Source organism: Sciurus carolinensis, chromosome 12, assembly GCF_902686445.1.
Source record: "Sciurus carolinensis chromosome 12, mSciCar1.2, whole genome shotgun sequence".
Lineage (NCBI taxonomy): Eukaryota > Metazoa > Chordata > Mammalia > Rodentia > Sciuridae > Sciurus > Sciurus carolinensis.
This window is the reverse complement of record NC_062224.1, coordinates 28,673,544-28,697,187: the sequence shown is the minus strand read 5'-3', so window position 1 is coordinate 28,697,187 and position 23,644 is coordinate 28,673,544. Positions and strand designations below refer to the sequence as shown.

General features: G+C 40.4%; 1 protein-coding gene and 1 pseudogene across 3 annotated transcripts in view; one reads left to right on the top strand and one right to left on the bottom strand.

Moving 5' to 3' along the window:
• Positions 1-3,292: 3,292 nt before the first annotated feature.
• LOC124961162 (chordin-like) lies at positions 3,293-17,806 on the bottom strand (annotated as a pseudogene).
• The window catches only part of Pter (phosphotriesterase related), a 59,791-nt gene continuing 53,248 nt past the window's right edge, over positions 17,102-23,644 (top strand). For 2 of the 3 annotated variants that reach the window (XM_047521204.1, XM_047521206.1), the window contains exon 1: positions 17,134-17,224. The gene's annotated coding sequence lies outside the window, so the exon portion shown is untranslated. Of the gene's footprint in view, positions 17,225-23,644 lie in introns of all 3 variants that reach the window. The other variant, XM_047521205.1, reaches the window with a different exon arrangement.

Here is a 23,644-nt window from a genome sequence, read left to right as displayed (position 1 = left end):
AGGGCTGCACTTTGCATTCTCAAAGTAAAAGTTTAGAAAGTTGGTGTCCTCTTCTGAAAGGTCACATTCCTCTGGGTTAGAGTAAATATTCACTAGAAGACATTGTGCTCAGTTTGAAAGTGTTTGGTAATTTTTAACAAGAGTAAACTTCTGTTAACTTTTTTTTTTAATTCACAAAATTTACTTTTAAGAGGAGCAAAAACAATTCTGACAATCCTCTTTATACATGAAACCAGTGTCAAAGTCAAACAATGGCACAAGGGGCAGAGCACTAAAATCGCTCCAGAATGCCGAGAAGCCCTCCCTTTTTGTCATCTTTTGCAATGGTGTGACACAGACCACATACGCAGACACTACATACAACATCTCTATGCATCCCATACATGTCTTCTTCACATATCTCTGGACCACCTTAAAATGTGACAAGCTAAAATGTGTCTCTTCCAGCAGGCCCAGTCAAAGCCTCCCTTGTCCCAGTTCTGTGAGAGCTCTCCTGTCACTTTTGTTGTGTCAGAGTGTCACTTTTGTTTCTTCTATCTGCCATTATTCTTATAAAAGATAGAGGGGGGAAATGCAAAAAAAACTGTAGTTCGGAAAATTTTTTTGAAAACAACCAACTGGTCTTCAGAATGCAATCTTTGCTAGTGGTTGAGCATCCATGAGAGTGTGGGCCCTGGACCCCCACTCCCAGTAGGTACCCCCTCAACTTTACTTTCCCTCTGGGTACCCCCTCAACTCTCCCTCTGCTTGGAGGCACTTTCATAAGTCTATGGTCATAGTTTGAAAACTACCTTTCATAAGTCACTGTCATAAATTATTCAAACACATGGACATTGCTCTGGTGACTTGGCCAAAAGTGAGCTGATGGCTGCCAGCAGCCCATCATACCACAGCTCCAAACTAGTGACTGTTCATCACCTGACATGTCCAAACCTGGATTTTGCATAGAAAATCATGAATAAAGAGAGTCACTGGGAATGCATGAAAGGGGGTTCATGCACTCACCAGAAGAACATTTTGAATTAGAAGACTAAACATCAAAGATTTCTTTTTAAAAAAACAGGTGTATCAGAACCATCCCCTTTGACCAGCCACTCAGAGCATCTTTGTATGACCTCTGCCTTTCTGCTGGAGAAGTCCAGTCAAACCCTCTACAGTGTAGAAGACTTCATTGTTCCCAGCATTAGAGATCAAATTTTAAATCCTACCAATTATGCTTTTGAGACTCTGAAATAGTCTACCCAGGAAAACTGGTCCTCCTTGGGTTTTATTGTGTTAGGATGTGGTGTGGTTTCTGATGATGTGTCGTTAGTTGTCTAAAGGGAAGTGGACGGTGTGCCCCCTTGAGGTCTCTGCACACCAGGACTCCAAGGAGCCTGACATCAAGTCCCTCACTAAATGCAAAGGACTGGACTTACTGGGTCACCACACCACCTCCCTGGGGCTTGGGCAGGATAGCCAGCTTTGGTTGGAATGCAGGGTAGGATGGGAAAGGTGTTTCAAAGACTTGTCTGAAGAGGATACAACTCTGCCTGATCCATCAGCTGTTCATTCATTTGCTCAGTTGACATCCAGAGGACTGCTCCAAATCCCTGCTAGGTGCCTGCAATTCAGGTTCTGTGGAATAAGATTCTACCTCATGGAGCCCACTGAGCCACCCTGTGGTGACCCGACTCTGTGATTCCTTCAGGGAAGACAGTACTGTCAGCATCCATTTTCAGACCAAATCCTCCTTTACACCATGGCTGGTGCTGTGCTTAGTTTCCTGCATTTAACCCCATGCTGAATCCTGTTGCTCTCTCATCCCTATCTGACCCTCATAATCTCCTACCATGACAGGCCAAGGCCCTGGCCCAAGTCCAGTTATCTCCACCCTTATCATCCCTCCATCCTCAGCCTAACCCCTCCACAAACATCATGCCAGATGTAATGGACACCCACTGCCACTCTCTTCCCCACATTTCTCCCGGCTGAACACCTCCAAAAGTCCCACTGCAGCTAGAGTGCCTTTTCCAACAAATGTGTGCCAGGCACTGAGTTGAACAAGCACCTGTTCTGATGGTATCCCATGGGGAAGGTATCTGCTTTACAGAAAGGAAAAGGGTTTGTGGAAGTGAAATAATTCAGCTAGTTAACAGAAGAACTTGGGACCTGAGGTTTTGATGGACTCAGACAGTAACTGCTTAACCACATATGGCATGCCTAACACTAAATAAAAAGCTCTCATCTCCCTTTCACTCTGCTCTACTAGATCATAAAATCCCAGATTCATTTAACCTTGTACAAAACAGTTCTGCAGGTACACACATGTTGGATTTCTGTCCTGATATGCTTATGTCCCTAGAGCCTGTAAAGCCTGTGGGAATGCCCAGTTCCCAATGGCAGGAGTAAGGGGTTAAGGGGAGAAAGGTGGAAAGGGACAGGGGTGGTACACATCACATCACTTGATCTCAAGATAAGCTCAGCCAAGAACTGGATTTCAATCTACTCAGATCTGGATTTGACCCAGAATGGGTGCAGAACACAATTCATTTCCAGGAAAGAATAACAGCAAAGTATGTGCCTTGTTTTAGACAAGGAAAGAAAAGGTAAGTGACATTTTTCTCTCTTTGGAGCAATTTCGAACATGGAGCCAGTAAAAATGCCAGCCCTGGGTGACTAAACTTGAGTCTAAATCTTGCTTAAGGTTGCCTGGGCTCTGGAGGGTCCTGTCTATCTCAAGGATCATCCCTAACCCCCTGCAGAATCCAGGCATGCCAGCGACTGCTGCACCATCCTGTTTCCTCTCCAGGACTCTGCCAGTTCCAGGGGGTCGGAGAAAAGGCCCTGGAGCCAGAGCTCCCCTCTCTCACTTCCTACTCTCAGACCTTTCTCCACTGGGGCCCACTCAGATCCCTGGCTACAAAGAGCCCATTGCAAGTCCAAAGACTAAAAAAAAAAAAAAAATTTAATAAATACAAAAATCTCCAATAATGACTCTGCTCAGCTCAGGGGCAGCAGGAGTGGAGTGGGGGGACCCTTGGTGCTGAGTGAGGATAAATTAAAAATCCCAACAAGCCAGTGACATTATGTACAGAAGGAAAGGGGTGGGCTTCTAGGCCAGGGGCCAGACGGTAACAAGGCAGAAGCTGGAGTGGATATGACCTTGGTCTGCCCAGCTGCCTCTTCCCCTTGCGGAACTGTGGTTCCCAAAGGTAGAGCGGGAGGGAGAAGGGGCCGAGCAGAGGAGTCAAAGGCACTGGGCTTCCCCAGAGGAGAATGCGGGGTCCTCAGCACCACCCCTTCCCCCAGCTCAGGCCCCGTCCTCTTGGTCATATGGCCTTGTGGCTGCTCTGTAGGAGCCTTCAGCTTCTTTCTCCAGTTCTGGAACACTCCTGGTCTCAGAGGTTGGCCGAGGGGTGTGTAGTGGGATCAGCATCGACTCTCCTTCCCCGAGCCACAGGATAATGACAGTGAACAGTCATCGCGCTCACAGTGGGGCACCCCTGTCCCACACCTGCAGGTGATACAGCTCATCTCCCCAAAGGGGGCACCGATGGGTGCCAGCTCTGGCTCTCCGGAAACCACTGTCCCGCAAAACGGCAGCCCCGGGGCCCGTCAGCCTGCATGGGATCCCCCAGCTGGGAGTGGGCCCCTGGCCCTACTGGACACTGTTTGCAGCAGTCAGTGGGGTTGGCGCGGATGGGCTGGGCACAGGCCAGCCGGGGACACTGCACCTTCTCACAGTGTACCTCTCCAGTGCGCCCCCTCTCCTGGGTCCCGGCTCCTTGGCAGTCCTGGCAGCTATCTGGCATCTTTTTTCTCCGGGCACACGGGGCAGCACTGGTCAGGTGTCTGCACCAGGTGTGGACAGCTTGGGAGTGGACATACCACCGGGTCACAGATCACCGTTCGTCTCTGGCAGGTGCAGAGTGAGCAGAGAGGATCATAGTTAGGCGCCCAGCGAGCTCCATGCGGATGCTGTTGCCCCTCGAAGAAGCACATGTTGGGGTCTCGGGGTCGCCCAGGGCCTCCAGGTTTGGCGGGCGCTGGGGCTTCAGGGTCGGGGACCGCGGGCTGAGTGGGCTGCGCGGGCAGCGCTGGCAGCGCAGCAGCCGCTGCCTCTGTTTAACTTTTAAGTTAAACAGAAAACACTTTTTATGGCAATAGTTATCATTGAACATCTTTCCAAACTTCATTTACTCTTTGCTTAGAAAGGGATGTTTGTGTGTGTGTGTATACACACATATACACATATATGCATATATACATGTGTATATATATATATATATATATCAAGAACAAACTAATAATATATATACACATATTCTTATTAATCCAGAGTCTGCCAATGTTTAAAAAAAACAATATATATATACATGTATATATATATATATCAAGAACAAACTAATAATATATATATACACATATTCTTATTAATCTAGAGTCTGCCAATGTTTAAAAAAAACAATATATATATACATGTATATATATATATATATATATATCAAGAACAAACTAATAATATATATATATATATACACATATTCTTATTAATCCAGAGTCTGCCAATGTTTTAAATCAAATATTCAGAGCTCCAATTTTTGGACTGGAGTACATTTGGGCTTCTGGTATACAGGCAAGGGAGTCATGGTATCTTTTAAATATGTTTTTGGTTATTTAACTTATAACCAAATAATAGCTTACTTTATTACAAATTTCCCCTAAAAGCAATTTGAAATAACAGTTACTTAACTGTTACTTAACCTGTAACAGTTACTTAACCTGCTTCATGCTTTGCTCTTATAAAATACCTTCACATTATTATAACTCATGAAACTTAGTAAATACCAGTACTTTTTTTCCCTTTTTTCACAGAGGGGAAAATTGAGACTTAATGGAATTCAACAAATCTTCCAATTAGTTGGATTTAGCCATACATTTTTAATATTAAACATTTTATCTAATCTGTTTTTATTATTAATATTGACAATTTCTAAGCAAGATTCTTAAGTCATGTTAAAGGTTAAGAAAATACAGAAAAAATTTCGTAACTTCTAAAGTGTTTTAGAATAAACATTAAGATTCTAATGTGTCTTTGTTAGCCAAATCTTTTATGTTTTGGTTTGTTTTTGTAGAATAATATCTTCCCCCATAGATTCTCAAATAATGTTCAAGAAAAATGGGAGAATCAACCTTTCCTCTGTAAATTGTTATGTGATTATATGCTTTATTAAGCAGTGCATGCTATTTACTTTTCACTAGAAATTATATACCCTACAGGGTTTAAGCTGACAAGTATTCGTGGTTCTATTAAGGTTTCTCTTTCCAATTTAACTATTTGAGGAATAAAATTATTGATGTCATCCCAGGTGAAGTTCAAGTTTACCAAGTGACTCTATTCCCTGAGGTAAAGAGTTCCAGCACATTCCAAAGTTTCTGATGGGGGGATAAAAATGGTTCCAAGTGAAAAGTAGCTCTACCACCAATCCGCCCCAGCATGGGAAAGAGACTCAATTTCCTGAGCACAGACCTGCCATCCTAACCCCAAACTGTGAAGAAAGCTTCTCCGTTTTCCAGACCTCAACTGCGATTGCTGGGGCTAGAGATGGACTTGGTGGGAGTTTCACATTCAGAGCTGTGATCTTCAATATCACAGATTCTCTCCTTTGGGTGAAAAGTGGTCACCATTTGTCCAGGAGACAAGATGAGGCCTTTTTTTTATGGTTGCACAGTGCTCTCTCTTGGATGTGGCTGGAAGAGGCTTCGAAATTCTGGGATGGGGTAAAGGATATGTGATGATTTGTTTGAATTAACTTTAAAAACAAAATTGACCATCTATTTAGGTAAACTGGTGTAACTTTACATAGTATGACTTTATTTAGTATTGACTTCAAAATGCTTACCTCAAAGAGCCATCACAGTGTCTGAAATTTACACCATCAGACCAATGCTACTTTGAATGAAGGCAGCTTATATATCTGTGTTCTTCCTAGAGCATCGGCAGATGTCATACTAAGGAAAATAAATTACACACAGATGTTTATTAATGTTCATAAATTTGGAGAAATACCCAATTTAAACAAGTAGCTGGACTTACTTGCACTTGGAAAAACTAAGATCACCAATAAATGGAATGTAATAGGCAAAGTTTTCCAAACTTGATTGGTCATGAGATACTGTTTTATATAATGCATCTTGATAGACTAGTTTTACTCAGATTAAAAAAGTGGTTCCAAATAACCAATCATTTTGGATGTGTCTTGGACTGTTAGGACTATTATAACAACAACAACAACAAAAATCGTAAACTGGCTAGCTTTAAAGCAACAGAAATGTATTGCTCACAGTTCTCGTTCTCTTGTTCATAGATGGCACTTGCTGTGACCTCACGTGGTGGAAGATGCCAACTAGTTCTTGGGGATCTCTTTATAAGAGCACTAATCCCATTTCTGAGAGCTCCATCTTCATGGCCTAATCACATTCCAAAATCCTGTCCATCTAATGCTGTTACATTGGGAATTAGGTTTTGATTTGGGCAGGACACAAATATTCAAACCATAGCAGTTTGCAAATATCATAACTAGATGGAAACACTCATGATCATGCCTGTATACTTGTGCACAGATTTTTTTTTCAAATTAACTAACTTTAGAGAACAACCGCTTCCAGCAAAAAGGAATTTTTGTTTTGGTATAATTGCCAGTGAGTGACACTAGAGGATGCTGGGGTTTGGGTGAGGAGTATTGTCCGACTAGTGAGCTCATCAAGAACAGAACCACTTGGAAAAAGTTATAGGAAATCACATGATGAGGAGGGAGTTTATAATGGGGAGTTCAGGGAGCATGCACAAGCATCAACGAAGAGACTGAAATAGAAGTGAATAGGGAAAATGGTGCTAGGAACAATTTTTGCTTATGGAAATATTGTGCCCAGGACCACTCTGACCAGGAAACAAACAAACAAACAAGTAAAAAATACTACTTCTTACTTTCAGATGCAGCCAGCCAATGTAGCCCTCCTTGATTATGAGGAAATGACCTAAAAGTAATTCATTCTTGAATCAAACAGTATATAATCCCAGTTTGCAAAGTAGTGGAGACCTTCGTGTATGCTTATGACTGTCCAATGCTGTGAAGTTGACCATCAGCCACATCCTAACTCCCATCTTTTTCTATGGAAAATTGGTTGATTTCATTATTTTAAAACTATTACTCAAACCATGCAAGTTTTTTCTTTCTTTCTTTCTTTTTTTTCTTTTTTTTTTTTTTTTTTTTGTGATGCTGGGGATTGAACCCAGGGTCTTATGCTTGTGAGGCAAGCACTCTACCAACTGAGCTCTATCCTCAACCCCCATGCAAGTTTTAATACTGTGTTTTGAATTTATTCTTTTGATGATAGTTAAAGATTTTCTGCCAAGGAAAATTACCCATAATACTTCTCCCATGGAACATCAATTTCTTCTGTAAAGTGAAGTTTTAGTTAAGACCCTGAATTAACATGCAAATGCCATTCTGATTTTAAAATTAAATTTCTCCATTTACATGATTAGGGATTCTCTTGATCCTAAAAGAACTTTACAACATCATCTCTTGCTGTAACTGAATATGGTTCAAAAGAAAGCAATGATAGGGGTTTTGTTTGGAAGATGACCATATCACATTAGCACCATAATTCAATGAAACATGACATGCATGTGGACTGTCACTTTGAGCTGCATCTTTTTCCAACTGAAGGATAAATGTATCTTGCTTTAAGAAGGGGTTTTTTTCTTCTTCTTCTTCTTCCCACCCATGTTTTCCACCTTAATACTCACATTCGATGAAATATTTTCCTGTGAAGTTCGTACTGCCTGTCAAAAGGCACAATCTTCCAATTATATGATGTGCTAAAATATTTGTACCTATCAACTGTTAATTAGCATGACAGCCTGCAACTTTTTTTTTTTTTAATTTACTGCAGCTCTTGGTGTCTGGGCTTAGGTTAATAGTGCAAGCTGACATAAATGTCCTCTTTTTACACTTACTCCATGTTCCCTGGGTGCTGACAGAAATATTTTTTTATGCTGATAAGTCAGGCTGTCCTGTTATCTGAAAGAGGAAAGAAGGCAAGCAAAACAGTTAGGGAAATAAACATTTCCATGACTTCAGCCATGCCAGAAGGAAAGCAATAATTCCATTTCTGAGGGGTCTAAGTGATATCTTATTCCTACATGATGAATTATGAAATATTGAATTTGCCTGATGTCAAAAAAATTCTTGTCTTCTATTACTATAATAAATGATGTGAGTCATAGTAACTAGTCCTTTTAAATAAGTCCCTGACTCATCTCAAACCCTGTCTTTTCCACTTTTTTCCTTCTTTGTCTTTCTGTCTATCCCCCATTGATCAGGAAGTCATCTTTAAATAAGGATGACTTAGGATTTTGAATCTGAAAAAAAAAAAATCAACACAAGAATGGATTGTTGCAGGAGCAACTGCAAGTTCAGGAGCGAGCAATGAAGAGTCACATTAGGTTGTCATGCAACTAATGAGCAAGAATCAACTCTCAAGACAGGTAAAGGGACTTCTAGCAAATCTGCTAATCAGGTGGACGAATTTCACAGCAACTCTATCAGCAGCACGTGGCCACTTTTCAACACAGTACAGCTGTCTTACACAAGCACACACTAGCCACCAGCATCTCCATTTTGAGATCTTTGCCAGGGTTATCACTAGAGCAGAGCTTCCAGAACACACAACCAGTGGTCATGAGGAGTCTGTCAAAATTAGCTGCAAAACAGGACAAACTGAAATTACTTTTCAGACCAATGATATTAAAATACTGCTCCACTCAAAATAATGAAATGAGATATTTAACATCATTGTCTTTTTATTTACCTATTTATTTTTTTATAGTGAAAGACAAAGTCAATACTTCCTTACATTATCCTCTTCATCACCACTCTGCTCTCTAGACAAAGTCACATGACTTCTTATTGCAAATCATCATTGGTTCCATCCTGGTCTCTAGTTCTCATATTTCTTTTTGTTCAATGACCTGGGTAACCTATAGAAACCTATAGAAAAATAACAGGGGTATGAACCCTGAGAATAAACATAAGGAAACAAAGGGAGACAATTCAGAAATATGTCAATGGGGTCTACTGAGCTCATTTTAAAGTTAGAACTTATAGCCATAAATTTCTTAATGTATATCAGAAGGAAAATTTCTTCAGTAACACATTACACTATGGTAAAGTTTGTCTGGTCACTGACCCCAGCACCCACATTAACATAAGTCTAACTTGTAGATGTAGCCACCGCTCCCCCCCCTCCCCCGCCCCACAATAGGATGGTCACCATGATGGTTCCAGAGTGGAATCACTAAGGTCAAAAACTCCCCTGCCTGATATGAAGGAGAAGTTACACATCTGATTGATCAAGATGGTAGAAGGTTGACCCCAGTTCTCAAAGCTAAGATAAAGCAGCAATAAATTGGGAAGCAGCATCGTTTCCTCTGTTAGTCTCTGCTCAGAGATGACCCACTCTCTCTTTCTAGAGTGTTCTTTCCTTGAGCCTCTTTTTACTTTCACTCATAATAAAATTCTCTTGCCTGACTTTTGCATTTGATTCTAAGTTTTCTTACATCAAGATGCAAGAACTGAGGTTTGGAGCTTCAGCTCACCACTCTCCCGTGACACCATTATGGTGTTCCTCACACACTTTGGGGTTGACAGGAGTCCTCGGTTCTGATGTGACTGAAAGTTATTTCTGTCTTATTTTCTATGTCTGTGAAAATTACCATCGTTAGTCAATTTTAAAGACAAGTTAAATTTTGGCAAAACCGTGTTAAGGAAGATGGTGTTACTTTGCAGCTCCTATTTACACTGTTAATACTCTCCCACTGTTTGAAATTCTACATGCAGGAGATGGAGGTTGTGAAGGTGCCTGAAATATAGGGTGTCTCTCTGAATCACAAAAGAATGATTAGCATAAAGTTCAGGAGAGTGACTGCTTCCTGTGGGGAGCTGGGTGGAATAGGGAAGAGACCATGCAAAGGACATCAATGGTACTGGTAATGTCCACAGGGGGGTTATAGCTGTTTATCTTACTACTAGGCTTTGTAACATATAAAATGTCTTGGATATATTCTTCTGTATCATTTTAGAAATACTATGTGCTTGATGTTCAAATAGGACTGTCTGTTAAATCTTGCACATACTCATACACCTTATATTAAAAAGAGAGTTCTTTATGGAGGTGACCAAGCCAACCTCACATCCTAATATCATCTAAAAATCAGAATAATGAAACGATCTATTTAAAAATGTTTTAAGGAATCTTAAGGCAAGGATGCCAAAGCCTAATATAGAAGCTTTCCTATTACATCTGTTACTACTAACACGTGTTCCAACCTTACTCTTTCACACATGCTATGATTTTAAAGTGCTTTCCGACTTACCCTGCTTCTCTAAGGTTAAAACCTTTCTCTGGGACTTTAGACTCTTTGTGTTAAAAGCCCTTTTGAGTTTACTTGTTTCTCAGCAGTTGGTGATTTTTAAAAATCCCTACTTCCAAGAGAAGAGGTTGGTTACTAGATTGTTTTTAAGATCTTCTAGCTCTAAAAATCTTTGATTTTGTGATAATCAAGGCAAGTGCTGGCTTCCCTTGCCAACATCCTCTTGTTATCAAAGTATCTGGGTCCTTCCCTACACAAGTGAAGCAAAGAAGAATGCTCTGGGATTAGAAATAATTTTGATCCCTGACTCCTCATTTTTTACTCTCTGATAGAAATCAACTTCCCTTACTTAGCAGCAGACCACTCCCCCAACACACAGGGCCTCTAGGTGGACTCTAATCTTGCTCTTGCTTTTGCTGATCTGTACCAGACACCTGGTCCCTTGTTGGGATAATAACAGCTAACACTTATTGAACACTTCACTATGCACTGTGCTAAACCATTTCCTTGGATTTCTAAATAGTTCTCAGAGTTTGGATTTCAGAGTTAGCAAGTCCTGGATTTGAATCTCAATTTAGCCACTTACTGGCTTTTAGACATTGAACCAAAAGACTCTATATCTCTGAGCATGTATAAAATGGGGATTATATGGATACAAAATCTTTAAAATGTTACAAAGAGCTTCCAGAATACAGGCTGGCACAGAGACTATCAATAAATGAATGGTTATTCTGTCACTATTATTATCTTCACTGTAAGTGCTGCTGCATTGCCACTATATTAACTGACCTTCCTAAATCATTTCTCCTAGGCTCTTAGTCCAGGGTCTGCAATTTTCCTGAGCCCAGTCTGAGAGTCTCCTGACCTTTGGATCTTAAACTTCTGCAGTTCCTGGAATAGTGCTCTTTTAGAGTATGGTACCCTGAAGCCCACCTACCCTTTTGTCTAAAAGCACATTGCTTATTCACTTCTGTTTGCTATTTCTAACTTCTCTGTACTTAAACCCTAATTACTCTCTCCTGTCAAGCAAGCCTCACAGTATGGTTCTAAAGATTCCAGATGAGACACCGTGTTATGGCACATCATTCAATCCACACACCAACCCCAAGAAGGTATGAAGGTCCTGGCCATTCTCAACTCATAAACTCTCTGTGGACCTTTCTTTGAAAGAATAGGCATATTTTTCAATTCTCATCCTTTCCCAGTGGGATGGAGCACAGATCAAATCTGCTTGGTTACATAACCATGCCAACCTTTAATAGAGCTAAGAAGTATTATTATTAACTGAGTGGCCATGAACCCCACTAAATTACTAGTGTGACAGAAAAGGAAAATGAATCTTGGAGACAACCAGGAATCTGCCAGGGGGAGGTAATAGTATTTCCATCTTATATGAATACTCTGTAGCTCAGAAAAATTAAGAGCTTCCATAGCAAGAAAATAGAGGAGCCAGGAATTGGCAAGTCCATCTGACTGCAGAGCTACTTGTGAACATAAGGTGGGTACTGCCAGGGTCCCCATATTCCCTGAAAATGCAACTACTTCCAGCACACCCTAGCAGGAGACTCCTTCCAAAGAAAAGACCCCAACCCCCTGCTCATTCTATGTAGGAGATTAAAGCACACCATTTTCTTCAGTTATTCTAGCGACAACATGATTTTTGTACACCCCAATAATTCTCTTAACAATATTTACTATATAAGTAACAACATTCACAACCTACCCGTGCAGAAGAGTTCTTTCAGTCAAGTGCTGAAAGACTTGTTCTCTTTATGTAGAACAATGATTAAAAACAGCAATTAAACATAGTTTCTGATTAGAAATTTAAACTAATTCCATAGTAAAAAAAATTAAAGATTTTCAACAAGGAATGTATTCATATTACTTAAAGAAAAAAGTTATCTGATTTATAAATGTGTTATCCTTCCAGTATTTGGTTCAAGTCTACATTGTTTTGCTTTTCAGCACTGAGAAAACTACCATTTGGTATTCTTCACAGACAAGATGCTACATTCTTGGACTTAACAGTTAATGAATAGTTTTCCTGCCAACTTTTTTGGGTTTAATTCATTCTGTTTAACCTAATTTTCAACACCGCATGTATTAAAGATCAATAATCACATTATTGTGTGCTAATAGATTCCTCTAATGCTTAAATAATTCTCTCAAGGATTTGGAAGCCATTTAATATTAGTTATTAATGCCTGGCTAATGGAGAGTAGTTTTCAATTTGCGAATGGGTACATCCAATTCTCTTGCCAAGACAAATACTCTATCAGTCAGGGTAGGCTATTTGCTGTAACAAATACATAAGTCCCATATCTCAGTGACCTAAAACAACAAAACCACATTCTTTTGTTTAATATTTTTTGCACAGTTATCACTGGTTAAAGTTCTTCACAGTTAGCTCCAGAGTCTTTCTGATACCGTCTCCTACCCTCTTATGCCTGCTTTCCCCACATCCTAGAAGTTCTTTCCATCCAGCCCACAGATGGATGTGGAGAGGGGATGGTGATAGAAAGGGAGTTTTGTTGATGGTTCAATTCTGGCAGGCGCATGTCACTTCTACCACAAGCCTCCACAGGACCCACACCTCACTGCAAGGGAGGCTGGGAAATCAATACAGCCAGGCGTTCAGGAGGAGAAAAGGGGTCTAGCGAAAATCTAGTCACCAGATACAAATTCACCTTTGTCACAAATACCAAAATGGATCACTAAGTTAGAAACAAACAAACAAGGCAATTCCATTAACACCTTTTTTTAATGTTAAAAGTGATGTAATTTAAAATGCTAGCCTTTTATTATTTAATACTTGCAAATACTAGTGAGAGTAATAAGTGTTCTAATTCAAGGGGTTTTTTTTGAAAAATGGTTTTAGGTATAGATGGACACAGTACCTTTATTTTATTTATTTATTTTTATGTGGTGCTGAGGATTGAACCCAGCACCTCACACATGCAAGGCAAGCACTCTACCACTGAGCCACAACCCTAGCCTCTGATTCAAGGTTTTACAGGTTATCTACAAATGGCTGTCCAAAGTCAAACACTTCTTTCTTGTTATAAAATGTACATAACGTAAAATTTACCAGTTTAACCATTTTAAGTGTATACTTCAGTGGCATTAAGTATATTCACCTTGTTGGGCAGCTATCAATGGAAAGTTTGCTTTTAAATAACTCCTCATTTTCCCTAGTCCTAACTCCTAACTAGTAACCACCATCCTACCTCTGTCTCTTTGAATTTGACTATTATAGGTACCTTGCTTAAGTAAAAGAATATAGCATGTGTCTTTTTGACTCTGGCTCATTTCACTTAGCATAAAATATTCAAGGTTCATCCAAGGTCAAGGTGAAATGATATCTCATTGCATGTACATATAATATGTTTTGTCAATCTGTTCATCTGTCAGTGGACGTTTGAGTTGTCTCCACCTTTTGGCAATTGTGAGTAATGTTGCCATGAACATAGATATCAAATATCTTTTTGAGTCCTTGTTTTCAACTCTTGATATATACCAAGAAGAGGACTTGCTGGATCACGTGGCAATTCTATATTTAGTTTAGTTTAATTTTTAAGGAACTGCCATCCTGTTTTCCAGAGCAGCAGTAAAAGTATTTTTTGAGACAAACTTGTAATCAAATCTCTAAAAAAGGTTGTAGTAATTTAAAGATAAAGGCATAGTCTTCAGTAAAACAGTTTACTCGATTGGGGGATTATATGTTTTCAACTTAGCTCTTTAAAAACTAGAATAGTTTTAATTTCCTTTTTCCTTTTCTTTACTATTAAATGAAGTCATAAAATATGTTGAATAGCTAGTTGTGTTCTCTGTGGCATAAGAAGAAGAGGAATTCGATGGACAATGATATGTGTTGAAAGTTCTGTTCTAGGCCTCTTATGACATTGGTATCTAAAAGTTTTTCTAGAAATGATAAGAATGGCTTATCTCACCATGGCTGAAATGAAACCTAAGAACATCTCTGTACCACTGTAAATGTTAACTTCTAATTAACAATTAAAACCTGACAGCAATGCCACTTAAAGAATTGATGTCATTGACCTTGCTTTTTTTTTTCTGCAGCTTATCAAAAATTATCTGTATTACTTTATATTTTGTTGTTTGCAGATCATTTCTATGGGATATTTTTGTATGCATATTTAAAACACTAACTAGAGTGATGAAAACCCGTGTGCTTCTAGAAATTTAACCCAAACAGCAAGGGGTTTTGAATGTTTGGTTTTGATTTCATTCTCTCTGCCAATTTAGCATCTCTGAGGACAGGTACTGTTGAAATTCAAAGATACTGTAAAAATGAAAGCAAGAACTGCAGAAAGGAGCGTGCATTTGAACTGAACCCTTAACTGAGAGATTGATTTGGAAACCTTTGGTTCTTTAATAATGTGATTTTTACCTTTGGTATTTCATCACAGACATATGATAGGGCATTGATATTCTAGGTTTCAAAAAAATAGTTACGTTTCTCCAGGAGGAAAGACTTAAAAGTGAAATTGGCCACAAGCTTGAGGCCAGATTATCATTTTTGATAGCAGAACATCATAAAAGACCCTTTTCACCTATTCGTGTTTGCCCATCTCCAGGGCTGGTACATTTTGAGGTGGATACTGAAGAATGTTTATTTTATTTATTTTAAAAGACAATAGCATTTGGTGCTTAGTTAAAAGTAGTTAGTTAAGTGCTTAAATCACTTAAGATGTGCAAGGAGATTAGAGTATATATATCCAGATACCATCTGCTCAATTTTTTCATTGTTGTACCTTGGGTTTATATGATTTTCTTGTCACTGGTTGGAACATGCCTTTTCAAAATAGTTTGACACAGTTTCTGATATAAATCTTTTGCATATTAATTTGAAGTTTCTTTGTGGGCATTTCTTGCAAAGAGAAATAAAATCTAGAGTGTTTTCTCTTTAACATTATCTTTTTAAAGGGTAAAGTCATAGGAATACAATCAGCCTGTGAAATTCATCAGAAATCTTGCTCAAAGGGTTTAATACAGGCAGCAGAGAATTTAGTAACTTCCATAAAGAAAAACCAAAGTCATTTTTTAGCATGAGCCCTGTGTATAATTTCACATCTGGCAGCATGGACCAAAGTACATAACATTATAAATAATGGACTTTTAGGCCTCTCCTTAACAACCATTATCAGGTACACATTTATATGGCTTTACGGTTGCAGTGAATGCAATCAAAGTGATAGCCAGCACTGAAATCACTCAGAAGCCTCTCTTGATCCATCTGTTCATTATACAATCTCAGTAGGAGCCCAGTCATTCTAGGAATATTCAACACTCCCGTACTCATACCTCTACAGTTCTTAACCTCTACATTTATTCTTGTCTCTCCTATTCTTGGGCACTACTTTTATCCCCATTCCTGTTCCTCAGAGTTACTCAGCCATATTCCTTAAGCACCATTGTCGTTTCTCCTCAATATCTTCTCCCTGCTTATCCCTTACGAACCAGTCCCTTTTCTTAAAAACTTCTCCCACTTTTACACTCCCAGAAAAGCAAAGCAAAACAAATTTTGAAAAGACATGCATTTCCCCTTTCTTCTTCTTCTTCTTTTCCCCCCTGACTTAAATGGGTAAATTTGCTAATCTCCTATCAAAGTGCCCCATTCTCTACTAAAAAGGCATGGTGAACCAGTTGATATTAATAAAACTGTTAGTCTGCTTCATGTCTGTAATTGGAGGGAAACAGCTCCTACCACACGCATGATGTTCTAAAAATCAAACAAGACACCGTGTATATACCTGTTACAAGACACCGTATCTATACCTGTTATATCTGTTATACCTGAGACTGAGTTGGTCTCAGCAAACATCATTGATTATTATTAAAACTCTACCTTCCTTTGAAATGACTCCTGTAGGTTCTTCCAACACCAAATGCCTATACTGTTTTTCTCAATCAACGGTAAAGTTGATTGTGGTGTAATACCTAAAGGTATTCCTTTTTATTGTGACACCTGCCTTTACAGATTCACCCATATTTCGGAAGCCTATTTCAAATAGTCACATAAAGTTCAGGGGCCAGTTCTAATGCTGTCATCCACCCCTCTAATCTTAAAGATAAGGACACTATGGCCCAGGAGCATGAAATAACAGAGAATGGGAATCCAACCCAAAGTTCTGCGTATTCAACACAGGGATCCAGAACCTATGATGATACCAAATTGCCAGGGCACCCCCTCTGGAATTTGTTATCCTTGGCCAAAGGCCCCATTGTTCAGAACTAGGATCTGAGGAAAATGCAGCTGCTTCCTTTTCCCTTTGGGGACCTGGACCCTAATTCTTTCAAACTATCCAAACCAAAGACAGATAAGAAGTCTCTCTTTGCAGGATATGTGGGGATATCTACAATAGACTTAAAACGAGCAAGCGGACTTCCAGTTCAGCCGCTGAACAGAACCTGCAGTTGCAAGTCAGCTTGCATAGAAGTAGGCCTGCCAGCTGGCTGAAGCCCAGACAGGGCCAGGACACAGGCCTTGGCAGGGCCGGAGCCTATTGGGCGTGGCCTAGGGCCGGAGGCGGGGCCTGGCCAGAGGTCGTGGGACCTGGCTTTTGGACCTGGCTTTGGATGGGGCGTGGCCGGGGCCTGAGGGGCGTGGCCTAGGGCCAGGGGCGGGGAAAGACCGAAAGGGAAGGTGAAGTAGGAGGGGATTAGGGAGACGGAAAAGGCGGGCTAGTTGGCCTTGCCTGGGGTCCGGGGGGAGAAGGCGGCAAGCAGCGCATGGAGGGAAGGCGCCCGGGAACCGGAGCGGGCGCGGAAGCTGTGGGCCCGGTAGGAAGGGTGGGGCCCGACTCTGGGGCCGGGGGCTAGGCCCGGGGAGCCCGGAGGCGGCCAGTCCAGGCGACAGATTTTAAAGCAGCCTGTGCTGCGGCCTTGCTGCCTTTCCCCACGCGCCCTGGGAACGCAGCCAAGAGGGAGCGCAGGCTGCGGGAGCTCGGGCCTAGGTAGCTGCCCTGGGCTGCCAGGTGGCTGCTTGCCCCAAGTCTGCAGTCCCGAGAAGCCTGATTTGAAGGCTGGAGACAGGGTCGCCGTGCGGCGCCAACTCCGCGCTGCTCGACAGCCGCGCTGCGGAGGCGTCTTTGGGCATCTGTGCCGAGCTGGGGGCGTCTGTTCCCTGCTCTTGCTCCTTTAATAAGCTTTGGACATCGCACCTCTCAGCCTAGGACCTGAGCCTTGGCACTTATTTTACCGTCTCTTGGTTCTTCTGTCATAAAGATGTTCCAGACCCTTAGGTGCGCCTCCCTAGGGATACCGGGCAAGGTGCAAACAGCCCTGTTGTTGGGTATTTGTAAAGACGCCTCAGGTGCAGTGTTACCTGCCAGGGAGGACATTTGCAGATGAGAACTTTCGCATCGTGTAGAAACCCTAGTCCATTCGTCCTTAAATCACTTCTAGAGTGGAGGAAACTGACAAGCATTTATTCCTGTCCTAAAGGATCATCACATTCCTTGTCGCAGAGAATGAACATTGTAAGAAAAGAGGCCTAGGACTTATGACACCTACTTAGCCTGTTACATTTTATTTTACATAGACAGTAGGCATGCACTGCAGCTATCCTCAAGGCCTGGTGTAATTCCAGAAATAACTAACCCCCTTCAAAAAGAAATCTCAGTGCAAGCTGCAAAAAAACTAAAAAAAAAAAAAAAAAAAAAAAAAAAATTTTTTTTAAAAAGGGGGAGCGATCAGAAAACTTGCTGTTTGTTGCACAACTATCTTTTAAAAAATTAAAAGATAGTTTTTAATTTTTTAAAAGTTTTAATTTTTTAAAAGATAGTTGGAGCACCAGATTCACAAAGTGTGAATTTATAAAATTATATTTTCATTTGTGGAGATTGGAGGCTGCTTTAGTGTTGGAGAAGTTATTAAAACACAAAGTGTAGATTTTTTTTGGTATAAAAAAAGGAAAATATATTTTATTCCTATTGCTTGATTTAAAAATCATCATAGGAATGCTCACACCTACATTTTTTTTCTTTTTCTTTTTCTTTTTTCTTTTGAACAGTAAAACTTAATGGCCAGGAGGAGTGGTGTCTGAGTCCTATACACTCTAATTTTGTCTCTTTCACAGCACTGTGTTCTCATGGTACAGATGACAATTAAGGCATAGGAAGCCACAGTGCCTGAAAGTTTAAAGGCGGAAAAAATATTTTTTTCTGACTCCAAAGCCTGTACTCTCACCCTTAGACCACCCCACACTTTGTAAATCACACATCTGCCCTCTGTCCAACAAAGACTAAAGGTACAGAGCAGTAAAAGTGGTTGCTGATTTAAAGAACTTTGGACCTATAACGAAGAGACTTCTAATTCTAACTCTGGTTCCAGCTCTTTGACTTTGTACAAGTTGTTTATCTTGTCTTAGCACATAAAGGTAACTGATTTCTAGGTCTCCGTTTGATTTAATAGTGTGTGGGTTTATGAAAATAAGATCCTGATTTTAGCATTTGATGATATTTTCAGTCATCTTTGATGTTGAAATTATCAGGTAGTCGGGAAGGGTGGATTTATTCAATCCATAAATATATACTTGTTCCTAGATATGCACTGGTGTTCCAAATAGAGAACAGGACAAAACAGAACAGCAAAATGGAGAAGGGAGCACTTTGGACATAGTGATGAAGAAGAGGCCTCATCTATTAGACTGATTTGGAAGGAGAAGGACTGAGCGTTGATTTCTATCACTGAGACAATAAGGGCAGAGAAGGAATGAAGGGATGATACACTCTAGAAACTGCCAGAAGACTGGAGTTACTAGGACTTGAGTGATTGGTCCAAGAGCAAGTTGAAGAGCTGGGTGGGACAGGTCGTGCAGAACTTCGGGCAGTCTGGTAAGGGCTCTGAATTTTAGTGTAATAGCTACTGGGAGCCACTCAAGGGTTTTGGACAGGGTGACATGAAGGTGGCTATGATGAAGCCAAACAAATGCTGAGGGTGGCTCAGGTCAGGGTAGTACAGACGAGATGAAGTAAGTGGAAATTTCCAATGTCACTTTAACGGTAGCACCTTCCTGACCACCTTGTTTTAAAGAACCTTCCAGCACCCCTCCTATAACCTAGCACACTCCTACTCCCTTTACTTTCCCTGTGTTGCTTATTCCCATATGACATGCTGTATGTTTTATTTGTAAATTGTTATTTACTCCTCCCTTAAGAATGTCAAATACTTAGAGAATGAGTTTTTTGTCCGTTTTTTTTTTTTATTGTTGTTTCTCCAGCAGCTGATGCTGTGTTTTATGCAAAGTAGGATCTTAATGCATATTTATTGAATGAATGGATTTGTTAAATGTTTTGGATTTTGATTCCATAGAACCTGCTAATAAATTGAATATGGTAGTAAGAGAAAAGGAAAATTCAAAGACTATTCTCAGTTTGCTAGCTTGAAAATGGGGTGGATGTTAATGTTAATTACCAAGAAGAGGAAGGCTAGGGAAAGAACAAATTGGGGATCAGGATGGGAGATAGGAAGTTTCATTTCATACATATTAAGCCTGTGGTGTGTGGATTAGTTATCTGCTGGTACATTTAAAAATGCCCTAAAATTTAACAGATATGTTATCTCATAGTTTCTGTGGATCTGGATTTTGCATGTGTTTTGGTCTGGTGGTTCCGACCCAGGGTCTCTTATGGGCTTATAGTCAAGCTGTTGGCCAGGGTTGCAGTCATCACAAGGTTTAATGGGGGCTGAAAGATCTGCTTCTTAGCTCTTTCACATGACTGTTGACTGACTACAGCTGACCCTTGGCTGGAGATCTCAGTTCCTTATCTCATGAACCTCCTGAGGTCAGCTCATAACATGGCTTCACCCCAGAGTGAAGGATCCAAGAAAGAAAGAGAACCCATAATGAAGCCACAGTCTTTTTAGAACCTGATTTCAGAAGTGGCATACCATCACTACTGCCATATCCAACTGGTCACACAGACCAAACCTGGTGTGTACTGGAGGGAAGTACACAAGGTGTGAGTGCCAGGAGGGTTTTTTGTTGGAAACATTGTGGAGGCCACCTGCTACAAGGTCTGGTTGCTATGGTTTGAATGTGGTTGTTCCCCCAACGGTTCAAGCACTGGACACTCAGTGCCCAATGTAATGGTATTGAGAGATAGTGGAATGTTTAAGTGTTGTGACTTAGTGGGGAAAATTAGATCATAGGAATACCATTCTCAGAAGGGCTAATACTTACTTCTTGGGAATGGGTTAGGTCTTATGGTACTGGATTGGTGACCAAGAGAGGCACTTGTTATAAAACAAAGGCACTCTGCCTGTTTGCTCTTTTCTGCACATGCCACTTACTACTCTCACATGCCCTCTCACCAGGTGTTGCCATCTGCCTTGTTGTGATGTATCCAGAAGATCCTTACCAGCAGCTGCATACTTTGGGTTGCCTAATCTTGGATTTTCAGTCTCCAAGACTGTGGGCTAACCAAATCTTTATTAAAAGTTCCCAGCCTCAGATGATAAACTGCATAGCATGGGATGAACCTGGACTGTGTTCACCCTTGTTTCTGTGTACTTTAAAGTGTTAATACTCAAGGAGTCATTCTTTTCAAATGTCTCAAATATTTCAGTAAATTATGTAATAACCTTACTGAAACTTCCTGGTTAAGCTCTATCCGGCCCAGTGGCCCTGTGAACTTGACTGAGATGGTTGTTAACAAATTTTTTTTTTCATATAACAAAACAAATGTCACTCAATTTTTTTTTTTTGTCGTTGTTGCTCTTGTGTATTTTCAATGGCCTAGGTTTTTCTAAAAAGACTTTTATAATAAAAGAATAAAAGTCTCATTCATGGACATGAAGAAGTAGGAGGACAAGAAGAAGCAAATACCTGGCCACCTGGTATAAACTGGCTCTGTTTTGTGAAAGCCATATCTCCCCGAATACAAATACCTCTCAAATACTTCTGCCTTCCCAGTGATGAGTCATGAGTGTTATCCATGTCTATGTCCCCTTCCAGCCACATATGGCCATGTGAAATATAAGTGGAGGGATGTATGCCACTTCCCAGTGAAAGCTTTCAGGGCCAATGAAAGCTCTGTCACAATCTCTTTCTGTCTGTCACAGTGAGCATCTAGATAGTGGCATCTCTGTCAGCCTAGGCCATGGAATGAGGACAATGAGCATAAACCCCTGCCATCCTGCATTAGATATATATATGATGAGCTAGAAATAAACTTTTGTTGCATTTAGACCCTGAGATTCGGGGCTTTGTTTCTTCCTGCAAGCCAGCCTTGCCTAACCTACATACTGTACCCAGGTGACGTCTGAACCACAGATACCCAGGAATTTCTGTCTCCAGTTTACGGGACTTGGGAGCCTCAGAGAAGGTGCTGCACAGGTTCATCTTATAACTAATGCTCTTTTACTGTTGGAGAGATGGCAGGTGCACTAGTTCCCATAATGCTCTGGTCAGTCAAAGGGAGCAAAAACTAGCATTTCGATGCTTAATTACATTCTGTAAGGGCAGCTGGTATTAAAGTGTAAAGGCTCAAAATCTACAAGAAGCAGAAATTAAGGCTCTAATTTTTAGTGTGACACGGTTTATATATTTTTTAATTTGCGGCGTGCTGCCAAGTTTCCTAATGCAGAGGAATGTTCATGGGTGAGTTGCGAAGAGACAGTTCTTCCCAAATGTAGTTATCAGTGGATGCATCTCAGAAATCATTTTGTCACCAAAGAACCTTCGACATGAATCCTCTATACTTACCGCTGACTAAATTTTTTCACGTAGCTTTAAAGCGTATTTTAAATATGACTTCCTGGCTCTCTTATTTCAGATGTAGGAGTAGCAGACCTCCACTTTCATCCGGGAGGCAATGTGTTCACTCTTTTCACTGTGACTTAAACAGAAGCGAAGCAGGAAGCATTTTGCTTTGGGCAGAGCTGCAATGCATTCTGAGAGATGCTGGCTATAAATCCAGCCTCCCTAGAGGTTAACAATCAAAGTTCTCCCCCTCTCGTACTCAGACGAGTGATATGATGATGATAAATTGCTTGGACATGACTGCCCCAAGCACTAGCGTGATGAATTGTGTTGTTCAGGGCATGACCAAAGATTCTCTATTGTCAGTCTGCGATGCAGAATATTGACAATATTCATAAATACGCTTCTGCCAATTTTGGTCTCTGTTTTGCATGTTAAATTCTGTTTTTACAGGTCACGGTTCTTAGTTCTTAACCATCTCCATTTTCCACTAAATTCACAAAGATAATCAGCCTTTTTTTTTTTTTTTTGACTTGCGACTCATTAAAAGGGTGTGAGCTGTGCCCAATGTATATAATAAACACTGTCTTTCTTCACTGAAACTGTTAAAATAGTAATTATTAGTCTTTTCACTAAATCTGGAGTAATAACAGCTTATCTTGCAGTGGTTTAATTGGGTAATTATTTGGTGTTTGAAAAGCACTTTGAATGGAATATTGGTAAATATTGTTAATTTAATTTAAAGCCCATTGCATCTACAAAATCCTCAGTAGTACTGGGTACCGACAAGAGCTTCTTTCTGCTATTGCTTACTATTACCAGAATAAAATATGTATTGATTTTTAAAATATTTAAATATTCCCATAAATTCTCAAAATTCACATTTCTGCATGTCTCATCTATTACATTCCTTGCATTTCTGAAAATTTAAATTGTCAGTCTTACTGTCTAAAGTTTGGAGGAAAGATCCCCAGTTCAGGGCTCTTTCGTATCACACAACTTCTATGTACATTGTGTGTGATGTCTGCTTAACTTTTCAACAAGCTTTCCTGTTATACCCTGACAAATAAATGATGATTTATTTGGTCTAGGTCCATACCCTGAGCTATATAACCCGATTGTCACAAAATGTGTCAAAAACAGGCAATTTCACATGCTCAGCTAGCTTTTCTACAGATTTCCTGTTCCCTTTATAGATCCAGAACCCCCAGGTGTAATTAAAGGCCATTTCTGTAGCTTATATTAGATGGCTTCCAGTATTGACTATATTTGTTTGCGTGGACTACCATATTAAAATACCACAAACTGGGTGACTTAAGAAACAGAAATGAATTTTCTCACAATTCGGGAGACTGGAAGTCCAAAATCATTGTGTCAGTCTAGTTGGCTTCTCCCAAGGCCTCTCTCCAGGACTTGCAGATGGCCATCTTGGTCATCACATGGTCTTCCCTCTGTGCGAATCTGTCCTAATCTCCTCTTATAATAAGGATACCAGT